The following is a 17883-nucleotide window of genomic DNA, read 5'->3' as shown; positions in this document are numbered from 1 at the left end:
AGCCCCCCCCCCCCCCCGCACAGTGAGGGGCCTGTAGGCACCCTGTGAAAGAATGCCCTGTACGCAGGGCATTCTCCATATAATTAAGAGTTTAGTTGGGAAATTGGGGTAAATGATCCCAAATTTTTGCCATGTTAGTCTTTTTGTCTAAATCTTGAAAAAGTGGAGCAATTGGTCCCAAACATTTTCATTTTTTTGCAAATGATTATTTTGGATGAATTTTGTCCAAAAAGACTGTTAGCTCTACACATGCACTGCAATTGTTCTTATTCTATTTTTTTTTATTTGAAGGAGCAATTTCGTCAAACTTAAAACAAAATAGATAAAAATAAATAAAAAGAAAAGAATTTAAAAATAAATAAATAAACAAACAAAAAGTTCATCTTTTGTCATCCACCCCTACTACGCCTTAAACTTATTCCTTTTACTCAATTTTTTTGCATATATTCTAAAGTTGAAGTTTAGTTAATTCTGCTCGTTTCTCTCTATTAGTTTAGGTAGATTTTTTACTATCACAAGTTCACACTTCAATAAGTAGAGATTCTCTTATTTTTTATTATTTCAACATTTAAAATTAAACTAAGCTATTTGTCTCGCATTAAAGGTTTAGTTCTATCAACTAAATGTCCTAAGGCTTAATCAATGTAATTGTGTCTTTCTTCACTTATTCTTGTTTTCTCTCTTTTTTTAAGCATATTCACATTTGCTTTCTATATAATCCATGTGTCAAGGTTTAGGCCGATGATTCCCAAGTCATTTGACCTTAGAATATCGAGTTCTAAACCCGTGTAGGCTTATTCACTCGAATTTTAAAGGTCCGAAAATATGTTTTTTATTAACTTCTCTCCCCCTCAATTTCTATACGATCCCTTTAGCGTGTTGCTCGCACGATAGACCTTCGCAGGGCATGGTGGCCTATCCACCGTAGGACGTGCGCAACCATCTTAAAAGCGGTTGAGTTGGTTTTGCTTTACACTGAAGATACAACACCAACTTCAATTGAAGATTCTAGAATTTTGTGGGTTTTTCCATCACATATTTTACTACCAATTTCTTGAACCTTCTTCATGAAAGAATTCTCTAGAAGATGAAGGCAACCACCATCACCAACATTATGGAATTGTGTAGAAGAATTAACCACATTCTTTAGCACCTAATATATACCCATATCTAGTTGCATTTTGTGTAGAGAGAAAGAGAGTGTAGTAAGTGAAAGAGAGAAAATATTGTGAGTGCTCCATTTCTAAATAATATAAGTGAGGATAGTGATCTCAGTGTGTATAAAAAATTGTGTAAAATTTTATCTTATCAATAAAAATTACTTTCTTTTGGTGTTTAAATTCTACAAATTGGTATCAGAGCAAGGCGGTCAAGGAAGGATTTTCTGAGCTTCTTGAATTCGTGCACAAAAGGAGTTTGTGAAACTTTTGTAAAGCTTGCTTGATTACAAGGACATAAATCAAGTCATGATGAGCAATCTACAAGCAGTAGGCGGAGTGAAGAAGCTTAATAATCAGAATTACACCACATGGCAAACTTGCATAGAGTCGTATCTCCAAGGGCAAGACCTGTAGAAAGTAATTGGTGGAAGTGAAGTAACACCGACAGAAGAGGTCAGACCTCTAAAGAAATGGAGAATCAAAGCGGGTAATACTTTGTTTGTTATAAAAATAACAATCGAAGAAGAATTGTTGAAGCACATAAGAGATAAGACTACACCAAAGGGTGCATGGAACACTTTGACCTCACTATTCTCAAAGAAAAATGACTTCAGGTTGCAGCTTCTGGAGAACGAGCTTCTCTCGATCACTCAAGGAAAATTAATTGTAAGTCAATACTTTAATAAAGTTAAATCTCTCTGTCATGAAATTTCAGAGTCTGGAATGAAAAGAATAATTATACATAGATTGAGATCTGAATTTAGAAGTTTTATCGCTGCAATACAAGGTTGGCCTGAGCAAACCTCATTAGTTAATCTAGAAAATTTGTTGGCCAACCAAGAAGCATTAACCAGACAAATGTTAGAGGTTTCAATAAAGAAAGAAGAGAAATAAGCGTTATATAATTATAAAAGAAGAGGTAGACCCCCTCAACAAAATAATAAAGAATTAAAAGAAAATAAACAAGAAGAAAGTTTTGTGACAAGGGGAGCCAAACAAAGTCACGACAAGAGAGGTCAGTCATCCAAGAGATTTCAACTGAACTATGGTCTGTGCTTTGTATGTGGAAAAAAGAGGCCATTATGTTAGAGATTGTCGATTCAAGAAAAGACCAACAGAAGGTAATATGGCAGCCTCTAATGAACAAGGAAAATATAATAGTGAAGAAAAGTGGGATGCTGTAGCATCGTTCGCAGAGCGAATTCAAGGGGGGAATGCAGTCAAATCTCCGAAGAAGAACTAGCACTAGCGGTGATATTTCCTGGTCAAATAAATTATGAAAATGATTGGATTGTCAATTCTGGATGTTCCAACCACATGACAGGCAATAAAAAGAAGCTGCTAAATACAACGGAGTACAAAGGAAGTCAAACGCTGGTAACTGTCAATAATTCAAGATTACCAATAGCTCACATTAGTAAGACAATTATCACACCTCGCTTTAGTCCTAGTCAAGGGTAGTTACAAGACGTCTATCATGTGCCAGGCATGAAGAAAAATCTCCTATCAGTAGCGCAGTTGACATCATCAGGTAACTATGTTCTGTTTGGACCAAAAGATGTCAAAGTGTATCAAAATATCGAAATTTTAGGCACACCAATAATGGAGGGACAGAGGAACCACCATCACCAACATTATGGAATTGTGTAGAAGAATTAACCACATTCTTTAGCACCTAATATATACCCATATCTAGTTGCATTTTGTGTAGAGAGAAAGAGAGTGTAGTAAGTGAAAGAGAGAAAATATTGTGAGTGCTCCATTTCTAAATAATATAAGTGAGGATAGTGATCTCAGTGTGTATAAAAAATTGTGTAAAATTTTATCTTATCAATAAAAATTACTTTCTTTTGGTGTTTAAATTCTACAAATTGGTATCAGAGCAAGGCGGTCAAGGAAGGATTTTCTGAGCTTCTTGAATTCGTGCACAAAAGGAGTTTGTGAAACTTTTGTAAAGCTTGCTTGATTACAAGGACATAAATCAAGTCATGATGAGCAATCTACAAGCAGTAGGCGGAGTGAAGAAGCTTAATAATCAGAATTACACCACATGGCAAACTTGCATAGAGTCGTATCTCCAAGGGCAAGACCTGTAGAAAGTAATTGGTGGAAGTGAAGTAACACCGACAGAAGAGGTCAGACCTCTAAAGAAATGGAGAATCAAAGCGGGTAATACTTTGTTTGTTATAAAAATAACAATCGAAGAAGAATTGTTGAAGCACATAAGAGATAAGACTACACCAAAGGGTGCATGGAACACTTTGACCTCACTATTCTCAAAGAAAAATGACTTCAGGTTGCAGCTTCTGGAGAACGAGCTTCTCTCGATCACTCAAGGAAAATTAATTGTAAGTCAATACTTTAATAAAGTTAAATCTCTCTGTCATGAAATTTCAGAGTCTGGAATGAAAAGAATAATTATACATAGATTGAGATCTGAATTTAGAAGTTTTATCGCTGCAATACAAGGTTGGCCTGAGCAAACCTCATTAGTTAATCTAGAAAATTTGTTGGCCAACCAAGAAGCATTAACCAGACAAATGTTAGAGGTTTCAATAAAGAAAGAAGAGAAATAAGCGTTATATAATTATAAAAGAAGAGGTAGACCCCCTCAACAAAATAATAAAGAATTAAAAGAAAATAAACAAGAAGAAAGTTTTGTGACAAGGGGAGCCAAACAAAGTCACGACAAGAGAGGTCAGTCATCCAAGAGATTTCAACTGAACTATGGTCTGTGCTTTGTATGTGGAAAAAAGAGGCCATTATGTTAGAGATTGTCGATTCAAGAAAAGACCAACAGAAGGTAATATGGCAGCCTCTAATGAACAAGGAAAATATAATAGTGAAGAAAAGTGGGATGCTGTAGCATCGTTCGCAGAGCGAATTCAAGGGGAGAATGCAGTCAAATCTCCGAAGAAGAACTAGCACTAGCGGTGATATTTCCTGGTCAAATAAATTATGAAAATGATTGGATTGTCAATTCTGGATGTTCCAACCACATGACAGGCAATAAAAAGAAGCTGCTAAATACAACGGAGTACAAAGGAAGTCAAACGCTGGTAACTGTCAATAATTCAAGATTACCAATAGCTCACATTAGTAAGACAATTATCACACCTCGCTTTAGTCCTAGTCAAGGGTAGTTACAAGACGTCTATCATGTGCCAGGCATGAAGAAAAATCTCCTATCAGTAGCGCAGTTGACATCATCAGGTAACTATGTTCTGTTTGGACCAAAAGATGTCAAAGTGTATCAAAATATCGAAATTTTAGGCACACCAATAATGGAGGGACAGAGGTTGGAGTCCATCTACGTAATGTCAGCAGAATCTGCATACGTAGATAAGAGTTGAAAGAATGAGACAGCAGATTTATGGCATGCAAGACTAGGACATGTGAGTTATCACAAGTTGAAGGTAATGATGAAGACGTCGATGCTCAAGGGTCTCCATCAACTTGAGATCAAAGATGACATGGTATGTGATGACTGTCAATATGGTAAAGCACATCAATTATCGTATCAGGAGTTAAGTTATAGAGCAAATAAACCATTGGAGATGAACATTCTGATGTGTTTGGACCTGTCAAGCAACCATCAAATTGAGGGATGCGCTACATGGTGACATTTATCAACAACTTCTCAAGGTATGTCTGGGTTTTCTTTATGAAAGAAAAATCTGAGACATTTATAAAGTTTAAGGAGTTCAAAAATAAAGTAGAAGGAGAAGTCGAAAATACGATTAAGTGCCACGCACGAATAATGGGGGAGAATATATATCAAGAGAGTTTTCCTAGTACTTAAGAGAACATAAAATACACTATCAACTGACATGTCCAAATACGCCACAACAAAATGGTGTAGTCGAGAGAAAGAATTGACACCTTGCTGAAACGTGTCGAAGTATGCTACACGTGAAGAATGTGCCAGGAAGGTTTTGGGCTGAGTATATGAGGACAACAACACAAGTGATCAACAGATTACCACAACCCAAGTTGGGGCTCATTTCACCATTCAAGAAACTGTGGAAAATGAAGCCAACGGTAAGCCACTTTTCGTGTCTTTGGTTGTGTATATTATGTTTTTGTACCTGATCATTTAAGGAGCAAATTTGATAAGAAGGCAATCAGGTACATATTTGTGGGATATGACAGTCAAAGAAAAGGATGGAGATGCTGCGACCCTACAACTGATCGTTGTTATACATCAAGGAATGTGGTGTTTGATGAAGCATCTTCATGGTGGACACCACAGAAAGTGGAGCTAACAGATTCAAATGAAATAGACAATAAATTGCAAGAGGATATCATGGAAGTACAATGAAGTCCTGAGAAAACAAAAGATGTAGAAGAATCAAGTGATGAGAAGGAGTCTACTGGCACAATACAAAGTCCTTGGCAGACAGGTGTACATTAGACAACACCCAAGGAGAAAAGGCCGAGTCAACAAAAAGAGGTTGAGGTAAACCCACAACCATAGTTGAGAAAATCAACTAGACAAAGAAAACCAAACCCCAAGTATGCTAATGCAGCAGTAGAAGAATATGATAATGCCAAAGAACCAGAAACCTTTGAAGAAGCAATCCAACACAAGGAGTGGAGAAAGGCAATAGAAGAAGAGATTATGGCTCTACCGAAAAATGAGACTTGGGATTTGATGCTAAAGCTTGATGGAGTAAAGCCCATATCTTGCGAATGGGTTTACGAAGTAAAGAAATTCCAGATGGATAAATTGAAAGATACAAACCTCGACTAGTAGCTCATAGATTTTCTTAGCAATATGGTCTAGATTATGATGAGAAATTTAGTCCAGTGGTAAAAATTACTACAGTAAGAGTACTTATAGCTTTAACAGTAAGCAAGTCCTAAAAGCTGTGGCAAATGGATGTGAAAAATGTATTTCTCCATGGAGAACTTGATCGAGACATATGCATAGAGCAACCAAAGGGATTCGAGAATAATAGAAAGCCAGGGTATGTTTGCAAGCTAAAGAAAGCTCTTTATGGATTGAAGCAGGCACCACGAGCATGGTACGGTAAGATAGTTGAATTCTTAGTTCAAAGTGGATACTCGGTAACACCAGCAGACTCTAACTTATTCGTCAAAGCACAAAAAGGAAAATTAACCAAAGTGCTAGTATATATGGATGATCTTATCATCACTGGAAATGATGAAGATGAAATCCAACGGACCAGAAGGAATCTATCAATGAGATTCCAAATGAAAGAGCTTGGAGAACTAAATCATTTTCTGGGACTCGAGATGGAAAGAACGAAAGAAGGATTATTCTTGTGACAACACAAATATAGCAAAAATCTCGACTGCAAACCAATATCGACACCAATTGAGATTAACTCCAAGCTATGTGTAGATGAAGGCAAGGATTTGGAGAATGCAACCATGTAACGAAAACTGGTAGGAAGCTTAATCTATTTGACGCTAACACGACCTGACATAACATATGCAATAGGGATAGCAAGCCGCTTTATGGAAAAGCCAAAGAAGCCACACCTTGAAGTAGTACGACGGATCCTAAGGTACATAAAAGGAACAATTGATTATGGACTATTTTATATGAAAAACAAGGATAGCAAGATTGTTGGCTATTGTGATGCGGACTATGCTGGATGTCGAGATACAATGAGATCAACAACTGGCTATATGTTTAATCTTGGGTTAGCTGCAGTATCATGGTGCAGCAAGAGACAACCAACCGTGTCCTTGTCCACTGCAGAGGCTGAATATAGAGTAGCAGCAATGACAGCTCAAGAAAATACATGGCTAACACAATTGACGAAAGATCTACAACAACCAGTAAGTTATGCAGTGGAATTATATTATGATAATCAATTAGCTATTAATATAGCAGAAAACCCAGTGTGCCATGCAAGAACTAAACACGTCGAAGTGCACTACCATCTCGTTAGAAAAAAAAAGTGCTAAAAGGAGAAATAGACTTGAAATACGTTAACACTGAAGAACAAGTTGTAGAAAAAAAAGAAAGAAAAAAAAAGAAAGGAGAATTAAAAGTTGGTATTGAAGAGGAGAATTAAAGATACAACACCAACTTCAATTGAAGATTTCAGAATTTTGTGGATTTTTCCATCCTATATTTTACTACTAATTTCTTGAACCTTCTTCATGGAAGAATTCTCTAGAAGATGAAGGCAACCACCATCACCAACATTATGGAATTGTGTGGAAGAATCAACCGCTTTCTTTAGCACCTATATATACCCATGTCTAGTTGCATTTTGTGTAGAGAGAAAGAGAGTGTAGTAAGTGAAAGAGAGAAAATATTGTGAGTGCTCCATTTCTAAATAATATAAGTGAGGATAGTGATCTCAGTGTGTATAAAAAATTGTGTAAAATTTTATCTTATCAATAAAAATTACTTTCTTTTGGTGTTTAAACTCTACATACACATCTTCTTCAGGATCGTGAGTTCAACAGGAAATACATGCTGAAGTTAGAAAAAACTTCCTTGTCTCATATGGTCAGTATGACCCTTTTAAGTATGCCCTCAATGCAAACGCATTTTGAATTTGCCAATTCTTATATTTACACTGTTTCTGGATGACCCATTGAAGGTAATAGGTCCATATAATAGAAATCATATTCATAGTTTTTGGGTCATGACGATAGAGTTAGCTTATATTTATCTAAAATCTTAAGAAAAATCCTATATAGTGTGAACAGCATGAGAAATTCCCACCAGCCAAGAAGCTAATTGAACATCAAAGTTCGAAGCTTCGTTCGTAACTTCCTTAGCAATGAAGTCGGGACTGGCTAGTTTGGTAATATTCACGGTCTTCATTCAGCTCGTGTCCATCGGTGTTCAAGCCAGCACTCGTCTACCATTTCTGATAAATACTCAAACTCTGGAACCATATCAACACGTCACCGTAACAGGTTAAAATGCTCTTGCCATCCCATTTTCATCGATTCGATTTCTGTTTTGTTTCTTGGAATCTTGGTATCAAATGACATGCAAGAATAAGGAGATGATGGACTTACTTTGTGCACTGAAAATGTTTATTTTGTGCATCTGATTCATAGGTTGTAACAATAACTGTGATATAGCTTGCTGTTATTGTGATATAAGAAAACGGCCTCCGCTTTGTGTCCAGTGCTGCAGAGAAGGCCTTTGATTCCTAGGTATGTGTCATTTCTTCATACATTTTTTCCCTCTCTTTACTAACACCTAAGTTACACGAAACCGAAACGAAATGCCACATGATACTTAAAAATGTTAGATTTTATAAAAGGAAGACACAAAATATTGTGAAAACGTTAGTACAAGAAATATTAATTAATTTTATAACTTAATAGCAAATTAAAAAAAGGTTATTTAAAATAATTCAAACTCTAATCACTTTTAAATTTATTTTAGTATGAGAATTAAAGCTAAATATTATGTAATACATTTTTGTTCAAACCTGAAGTCAAAAGTTCATGATAATATGCAATTCTTAATCCAAGTTATAAAATATTTTGATCGAAAGTTTCCTTAAGTTTATCGAATACTATTGAAATTTAACAAGTATTAGCTTATGCTTGGGAAGTGTTTATAAACATTTTAAATTATTAATATCTTTTAGCTAATTAATTTTCATCCACGCATTTTTAGGATCTACATTTCTCAACCAGTCATTTGAAGTGTCTTCCAAACATACTCTCAGAAAATTATTTTAGGGTTTCTATATTATTTTCTAAGAGTTTTGATTTTCGAAATGTACTCAAGAAAATGTTAGCACTTTAGAAGTTTCCGGGCATCCTTGCCCAATATGGAGATGACAGTAGTACAGTCTTGAAAAGATCCTTTCAAGAGATTAAGCGTTCCTTTCCATTTCTTCCAAATAAAATCGAGCATGTATCTTACACAGACGAGTATGAAAATCTAGAAGAACTAATTTGTATCTTTGAATTGACTGTCACTGTTTATGCAGGGTGATCTGCCAAAGAAGAAATAAAGAAATGCAGTTCGAGAAGAAAGCAATCGTGGATCAAACATGGGAAACATATTCTTGATTTTAGTCGCTTTTTTTTCAAAGTTTTACTCTTTAAGAAAAACTTAATTTAGACCAATAAAAATCAGGCCTGCAATTATTTTTATTTTTATTTTAAAATTTTCTTGTGTCTATTCCAGCATCAAAGAATAACCATGTTCTAATTAAACTACTAGTCTTAAAACAAGTGAATTGAGATTTTGTATGTCCATCCTTCGTGTTGTGTGGATTGTTTGGTTTGTTGGGTCCTAGTTGATTATCGAACAAACAATGTACAACCCTATCATAGTGAAAGTTAATCGCGACTTTTGAAGAATTGAGAAATTGGAAAGAAAAAAGTATACGTGACGTAGAACTTGTTCTTGAAAAACTAGAGAGTATTGAAAAATTGTAAGAGGAGGTGAAGAAAAGAGTATATTTATTTGTCTTTCTGCGATCTACTTGTGCATTCATTTTCACCGGTTGTTTTTGCATCAATCAGACGCTATTCTTATAAAATTAAAATTTATGTTGAGTGCCCGGTTGACTTTGTCATAATAGCATTCAGACGTAAGTTAGTTGTCCGTGCTTGATGCAACTCATGCAAGGGTATGGGAAAAGGGAATTAATTCTACAAAATGAAAAGGGTAAATTGCACCAGGTTTCCTCACCTTTGAAGGTTTTGACGAGGAATTCCAAATCTTTTATTTTTAACACCCGAAGTCTCCAACCGTTCAAACAATTATGCAAGTGTCCTTTGTAACAGAAACCGCCAGTTTAACCGTTAAAAGGTAAATTTTGAGAAAATAATTTTTTTACCCTTAGTTTGATTTAAATTTAAAAAATGAAGAAAAATGTAAATTACACCAGAAACCTTACAAATGTTTGCAATTAACATCCTTTTGTAATGAAAACATTCAGTTTGATAGTTAAAACGTCAAATTTTGAGTAAATGACTATTTTACCGTTAGTTTGATTTAAAAAAAAAAAAAACAAAAAAAAAAAGGAATAATAAATAAACATAAAATAGCCAAAAGATAAAAAATGGTAAAAAAACAATTACTCTTCTTATTTACACCACCCCCACCGTACACTACCTTACTCACCAGTCACCACTTCTTGTCGACCATCGTTGTCTAAACCTAAACCATCCACAACCACAACCACCAGCCTCCGTCGGTAACTTCGAAGCCCTTTCCCACGCCTTCTAAAAAAATGGTGCCCTCATTTTGACGTGCAAAAACCAGGGACCCCCGGCACTGGGTGAAAACCATTAGTCCAAACTTGTAATCATTGTATAATTGTTCAAAATCGTAGTATAAGAATTGAACAATAAGGGATCAAGCCTCAATGAAAATCATTACATGGGCATTGGATGCGCAGGCACGAACTTTTAGGCCATGCATGCGATGGCCTTCTTCTGTAGGAACAGAAGCAAAAAAATGTGTACTACCATACGTGTGCACGGTTGGTTACACTAGTGTCACAATTCTTGAAAAGATCCCAACTGTAGCAGAGAACATGTATCTTTTTGCAAAATGTGAGGATCTGGAGGTGAGGTGAAAAAGCGAGTCTGGGTTGGGGAGGTTGGTGAATAAGATAAAGATGCACGATTGGAGGCATAAACATGTGAATGATCGGAGAATAGAGAACTGTAAGGAATCCGAAGGCCAATTCGCGGCACATGGGTATGACAAGAAAGAAATCTAAGGTATGAAAAGGAGCAATCATAAAAGCACTCAATAAATGCATAATGAAGCAGGTACTAGGCACGAGGCTAGATAATTTGAAGCAAATAGCATAAGTATCCCTCAAAAGTTATATTGTGTAAATTTGTAAAGTTAGATCACCGATTAATGAGATTTGAGTGATCAAAAATGATAATAATGAAATGTTATTAAATGTATATACTTTAGGTGAAATTGAGAATATACGACGAGTTTCGTATATTAAAATACAGAAATCGTTACAAATTGTATTTTGATAAAATACAAGTGATGTTGACCCTCTTATAATTGCGAAGTTTCATAAATCATCCGATTAATTATCTGAATGTTTGAAGACGAGGGGCAACGTGGCTTGAGTCTTGGTCTTCGAGAATTTAATCGAAAATTTGATTTGTTCAGAACTTGAATTTTAAGGCTTGGACTTAGACTTGAATTTGATTTGATTTGAAAAGACTTTGATTTTCTTGAATTTGGTGTGAACCTGTTTAATTCGTATAAAATTTTGATATCTTGAGATTCACCACATTTCGATTTGAGAGGACTTCTTTCATTCCCCCGGCTTTGGAATTTCTTCTTTTTTCTCCTTACCTGTCGTATGGACTATTGGACCTATTTATAGGAGAAAATTTGTGCTAATTTTGGTAATCACTCAATTATATTTAATTAAAGAATGAAAAATTTAGTAATTATGATTTTTATTTATATGTTTATTTATTTTTTAAAAAGTGAGATGGGTTTTTAGGTTTATGGTCCTTTGTAAACTTTAATTTAATTGGGCTAATGATTTAAATCTAATTGCGCTAATGATTTAAATCGATCCAATCCATTTTATTTAATTTAATTCTTTATTTTTTTATTATGCAGGGTGATCTGCCAAAGAAGAAATAAAGAAATGCAGTTCGAGAAGAAAGCAATCGTGGATCAAACATGGGAAACATATTCTTGATTTTAGTCGCTTTTTTTTCAAAGTTTTACTCTTTAAGAAAAACTTAATTTAGACCAATAAAAATCAGGCCTGCAATTATTTTTATTTTTATTTTAAAATTTTCTTGTGTCTATTCCAGCATCAAAGAATAACCATGTTCTAATTAAACTACTAGTCTTAAAACAAGTGAATTGAGATTTTGTATGTCCATCCTTCGTGTTGTGTGGATTGTTTGGTTTGTTGGGTCCTAGTTGATTATCGAATAAACAATGTACAACCCTATCATAGTGAAAGTTAATCGCGACTTTTGAAGAATTGAGAAATTGGAAAGAAAAAAGTATACGTGACGTAGAACTTGTTCTTGAAAAACTAGAGAGTATTGAAAAATTGTAAGAGGAGGTGAAGAAAAGAGTATATTTATTTGTCTTTCTGCGATCTACTTGTGCATTCATTTTCACCGGTTGTTTTTGCATCAATCAGACGCTATTCTTATAAAATTAAAATTTATGTTGAGTGCCCGGTTGACTTTGTCATAATAGCATTCAGACGTAAGTTAGTTGTCCGTGCTTGATGCAACTCATGCAAGGGTATGGGAAAAGGGAATTAATTCTACAAAATGAAAAGGGTAAATTGCACAAGGTTTCCTAACCTTTGAAGGTTTTGACGAGGAATTCCAAATCTTTTATTTTTAACACCCGAAGTCTCCAACCGTTCAAACAATTATGCAAGTGTCCTTTGTAACAGAAACAGCCAGTTTAACCGTTAAAAGGTAAATTTTGATAAAATAATTTTTTTACCCTTAGTTTGATTTAAAATAAAAAAATGAAGAAAAATGTAAATTACACCAGAAACCTTACAAATGTTTGCAATTAACATCCTTTTGTAATGAAAACATTCAGTTTGATAGTTAAAATGTCAAATTTTGAGTAAATGACTATTTTACCGTTAGTTTGATTTGAAAAATAAAAAAAACAAAAAAAAAGGAATAATAAATAAATAGAAAATAGCCAAAAGATAAAAGTGGTAAAAAAAACAATTACTCTTCTTATTTACACCACCCCACCGTACACTACCTTACTCACCAGTCACCACTTCTTGTCGACCATCGTTGTCTAAACCTAAACCATCCACAACCACAACCACCAGCCTCCGTCAGTAACTTCGAAGCCCTTTCCCACGCCTTCTAAAAAAATGGTGCCCTCATTTTGACGTGCAAAAACCAGGGACCCCAGGCATTGGGTGAAAACCATTAGTCCAAACTTGTAATCGTTGTATAATTGTTCAAAATCATAGTATAAGAATTGAACAATAAGGGATCAAGCCTCAGTGAAAATCATTACATGAGCATTGATGCACAGGCATGAGCTTTTAGGCCATGCATGCGATGGCCTTCTTCTGTAGGAACAGAAGCAAAAAAATGTATACTACCATGCGTGTGTACGGTTGGTTACACTAGTGTCACAATTCTTGAAAAGATCCCAACTGTAGCAGAGAACACATATCTTTTTGCAAAATGTGAGGATCTAGAGGCGAGGTGAAAAAGCGAGTCTGGGTTGGGGAGGTTGGTGAATAAGATAAAGATGCACGATTGGAGGCATAAACATGTGAATGATCGGAGAATAGAGAACTGTAAGGAATCCGAAAGCCAATTGGCGGCACATGAGTATGACAAGAAAGAAAATCTAAGGTATGAAAAATGAGCAATCATAAAAGCATTCAATAAATGCATAATGAGGCAGGTACTAAGCACAAGGCTAGATAATTTGAAGCAAATAGCATAAGTATCCCTCAAAAGTTAAATTGTGTAAATTTGTAAAGTTAGATCACCGATTAATGAGATTTGAGTGATCAAAAATGATAATAATGAAATGTTATTAAATGTATATACTTTAGGTGAAATTGAGAATATACGACGAGTTTCGTATATTAAAATACAGAAATCGTTACAAATTGTATTTTGATAAAATGCAAGTGATGTTGACCTTCTTATAATTGTGAAGTTGCAAAAATCATCCGATTAATTATCTGAATGTTTGAAGACGAGAGGCAACGTGGCTTGAGTCTTGGTCTTCGAGAATTTAATCGAAAATTTGATTTGTTGAGATTTGATTTGTTGAGATTTGATTTGTTCAGAACTTGAATTTTAAGGCTTGGACTTAGATTTGAATTTGATTTGATTTGAAAAGACTTTGATTTTCTTGAATTTGGCGTGAACCTGTTTAATTCGTATAAAATTTTGATATCTTGAGATTCACCGCATTTAGATTTGAGAGGACTTCTTTCATTTCGCCGGCTTTGGAATTTCTTCTTTTTTCTCCTTACCTGTCTTATGGACTATTGGTCCTATTTATAGGAGAAAATTTGTGCTAATTTTGGTAATCACTCAATTATATTTAATTAAAGAATGAAAAATTTAGTAATTATGATTTTTATTTATATGTTTATTTATTATTTAAAAAGTGAGATGGGTCTTTAGGTTTATGGCCCTTTGTAGACTTTAATTTAATTGGGCTAATGATTTAAATCTAATTGCGCTAATGATTTAAATCGATCCAATCCATTTTATTTAATTTAATTTTTTATTTTTTTACGTCTATAAATGTTCCCTCAAGATTTATTTATTTATTAAGAAATTAGGGCATTTTTGATCGGCTGAAATGGAATATTTTCCATTTTCAATAAAAAAAAATTGCATGTTTGATGGCAAAATTTTTTCATAGAATTTGTTTTCTTTGTACAACCCTTTTATGGACCATTTTCCATCTTTTTAATGAAAATATCTTCCCATGGATTATGTGGTTTTTAGTTTTCTAGGTTTTTTTTTTCTTTTTTTTTTTTGGTGCAATTGATACAAATTTTATCCCAATTGTAATAAATTTTATCCTTTTAATTGACAATTTTCATAAAAAGAAAGTCAAACGAATACTAAAAGATCTAAAATTTCAATTTTTTTAGGTGCAAAATTTTCCTTATCAAACACATTTAATTGAAAATTCCCAATAAAACAAGTTTTATGCAACTCAATTCCCTAAAATTAGTTTTCTTTCCACCCAAATTTCATTCTTGTAATCAAATGGATCATTAATAAATCTTGATTTTCAATTTTTTTCTCAAACTTCCTATTAGTAAATTAATACAGATGGAACATTTGAGAACAAAATGTGAATTTGATAAAATTCTTATCCTTCAAATAAGATTTTTTTATTTTTTTATTTTGGTCGAACTTCGATTATTTATTTATTTTATTTAAACAGGTTTTTTTATGTTTCATGATAAGTTGGGTTGAATGGAATCCTACACTTACCTATTTATATGAATGCATTATAAGATTTGAAAACAAATTGATTAAATCTTGCAGACAAAGGTAAAGACAATTTTTTTACTTTTTTTCTTTTTCTCTCATAATATTTTTTCCTTGGTTTCCGCTGTAGCAAAAACGTACGGCAGAAACCAATAAACCAATTCACTAATTGGTTTTTGCACATGGCAGAAACCATTGAATCAATGGTTTCTTGGTTTCTGCTTTTTGCAGAAATCATTTTCATTTTATTTCTTTTTTCTTATTCTTTTTTTCTTTCAACTTGTCTTTCTTTTTTCTTTCTTTTTCCTTGTTCTAGTTTTTTTTTTTTGAATAGTTTTTTTATTTCAATCCTTTTTTTTTTTGTTGATTATTGTTGTTTTGACAAAGTTGAAACTAACATTTTTCATTTTCAGCGATTCAACTTTTTGGAATGAGAAAAGAATTTTGAGGTTCAAGATTTTCTTTGTGTAGTGGTTAAATTTTCGTGCCACAATTATTTTATGAGTTCAAAATTGCATACATTTTCGTGTACATTGAAGACCAAAGACTGCCACTTTTTACCATCCAATGCACTTTTGATTGGGGACTAAGGATCTTTTTCTTTGACTGTCTGAGACACTTTGTGTTGAGGACCGATGACCTGTTCTTTCAACCGTTCAAGACACTTTGTGTCGAGAACCAATGACTGGCACATTCGACTGTCCAAGACACTTTGTGTCAAGGACCAAGGACCTGTTCCTTCGACTATCCAAGATACTTTGCATTTGGGACCCAGGACTGGCTCCTTCAACCGTCCAAGGCGCTTTGTGTTGAAGACCAATGACATGTTCCTTTGACCGTCCAAGAAACTTTGTGTTTGGGACCAAGGACTGGCTTCCTCGACTTCTACGGCATTTTTTGTGTGGAAGCTGGAAGCTACTTACATATTTGGGAGACTCGTGATTTTAGACAATAAACGAATTTAAAAGGTTTACTCCCCCAATTTTGCTAATTTTTTTGCCAGCATGACTAGAACAAGTTTTAATATAAAGTATACTCTGACATACACGAAATTGTTGAGCTTAAAAATCAAGGCAAAAGTTATCTACATTTCAAAGATACTGATGTGCAGTTTCATGCCCAGACTGGCCTACGAGGTGAACTTAAATTTAGCATCCACAAGACAACGATAGATCGTTCTCTTGACCTTCTGGAGCCATTGTCGAAATATGCCCCACCATTAGTGAATGTCACAAAAGTTTGAATACTAGCAAATCCAACCGTTCTAGCAGTCATCTTCCCTTTTTGTATCTTTCGCCTCATCATTCCTATAGCATAAAGTGCATCCCAAAGGTCGTAATTTGTGAGAGGATTGACAATAAAGACATACGATGGGGAAGTGCATTAGCCAGTCGATGAGAGATTTCTTTTCTTCCTAAATTTTAGGAGTAGTGTTTATGGGTCCAAAAACTTCTACTCAAGAGGAATCTTCGCGAGTTAGCTTTTGCAGTCGGTTCTGCTACAAAAGATTACCATCATCCAAACTCTATCTATAGAGCTCTTTGTGAGATTGGTGTCTAGAGACCAACACCATTGTGACTGCCAATTGTGAAATTGACATTTATCTTTGGGACATCCGCGAGATAAGAGGGCTTTCGATCATGGGTTATTACTATGAGAAAGTAGTCTCAAACCATTTAGAGTTGACAAATCATTTTCACAAGTCTTGTCTGTACCTCTTTAATATTTTTGCATTGATCGCTAATGTCAATGAATCTGATTCGGTTACTCATAAAAATTGGATTTATTTCTGGTTTTACGAGAATGGTTGTGACCAAAATCCCGACAATAGAAAAACTATAAGAATGCTATGAATTTGAATTCATTCAAGAGGCATCATCAAAGAGTATCGAAGGAAATACGGAGGCCCATGGTGATAAACAAGCCGAGAGATATTTCTTGTAGGGATCAGCGTCATTGGAGTAATTTGTCAGTATCTCTACTATGGAAGAGGAAAAGGAATTAGAGATAGCGGCGTCGTTTCGTTCTTCCATCAGGGGACGAATGTATAAGAGTTAGGACTTTTAAAGAATATTCTAGGATGGGAAGTGGGTAAACTTACGGGCTGATTCTACCCATATTAGCGAGCATTTATAGAGGGCTTACACGAACATCTAACCATCAGACGAACCCAAACCTGACTCAATTTCACATTCATTTCCTGGATATTTTCTTTATGCTTATGCCACGACTTATTTTGTCCGAGGTGTTTATGCTCATATGGACAAGAGTTATTCTATCCCTACAATTCGAAGATATGCTGGCACTCTGAATGCTTTCCAATCTTGGGAGAAAAATGTTGTTGATTATTGGGACCTTATCCGCTGAACTATAGACGCCAATAACTTTTGTTGGAATCCATTACCCCTATTATCTCATCTTAATGTACGTGTGGATTACCAACATGCTCACGAGATATTTCAAAATTCATAATGAGTATTCGCTCTAGAGATCGAGCATCCCAAACACCAAGAAAAACCTTAATTCTATAAGATGAAAGTTCTAGAGATCAGGTATAGTTTTTTTTTTTTAACATACTAATTGCATTTGATTTTCTACACATTTTTCAATTTCAGGCTCCTCCTTCTCAAATATACAAAATCAAACAACTGGTAAAATAAGACCACTTCAAGCTATTCCGAGTCCTTCAAAAGGTAAAGTTAGAGCTTCTCACATTAATATCAGTCTCCCGAGCATACCATCAAATGATGGATTTTAGACATGTCGTCTAGAACACGAAATGTAG

The 17883-nt window shown here is 34.6% G+C and overlaps 1 long non-coding RNA gene across 1 annotated transcript; it reads left to right on the top strand.

The window, feature by feature from the left end:
• Positions 1 to 7873: 7873 nt before the first annotated feature.
• On the top strand, positions 7874 to 9353 carry LOC111409668. Its single transcript, XR_002705511.1, has 3 exons — positions 7874 to 8069; positions 8217 to 8315; positions 9107 to 9353. It is a non-coding gene; the product is annotated as an uncharacterized LOC111409668 (long non-coding RNA).
• The last annotated feature ends 8530 nt before the right edge of the window (positions 9354 to 17883 follow it).

Source organism: Olea europaea, chromosome 14 (assembly GCF_002742605.1).
Source record: "Olea europaea var. sylvestris chromosome 14, O_europaea_v1, whole genome shotgun sequence".
Taxonomy (NCBI): domain Eukaryota; kingdom Viridiplantae; phylum Streptophyta; class Magnoliopsida; order Lamiales; family Oleaceae; genus Olea; species Olea europaea.
This window is presented reverse-complemented; position numbering and strand designations above follow the sequence as displayed.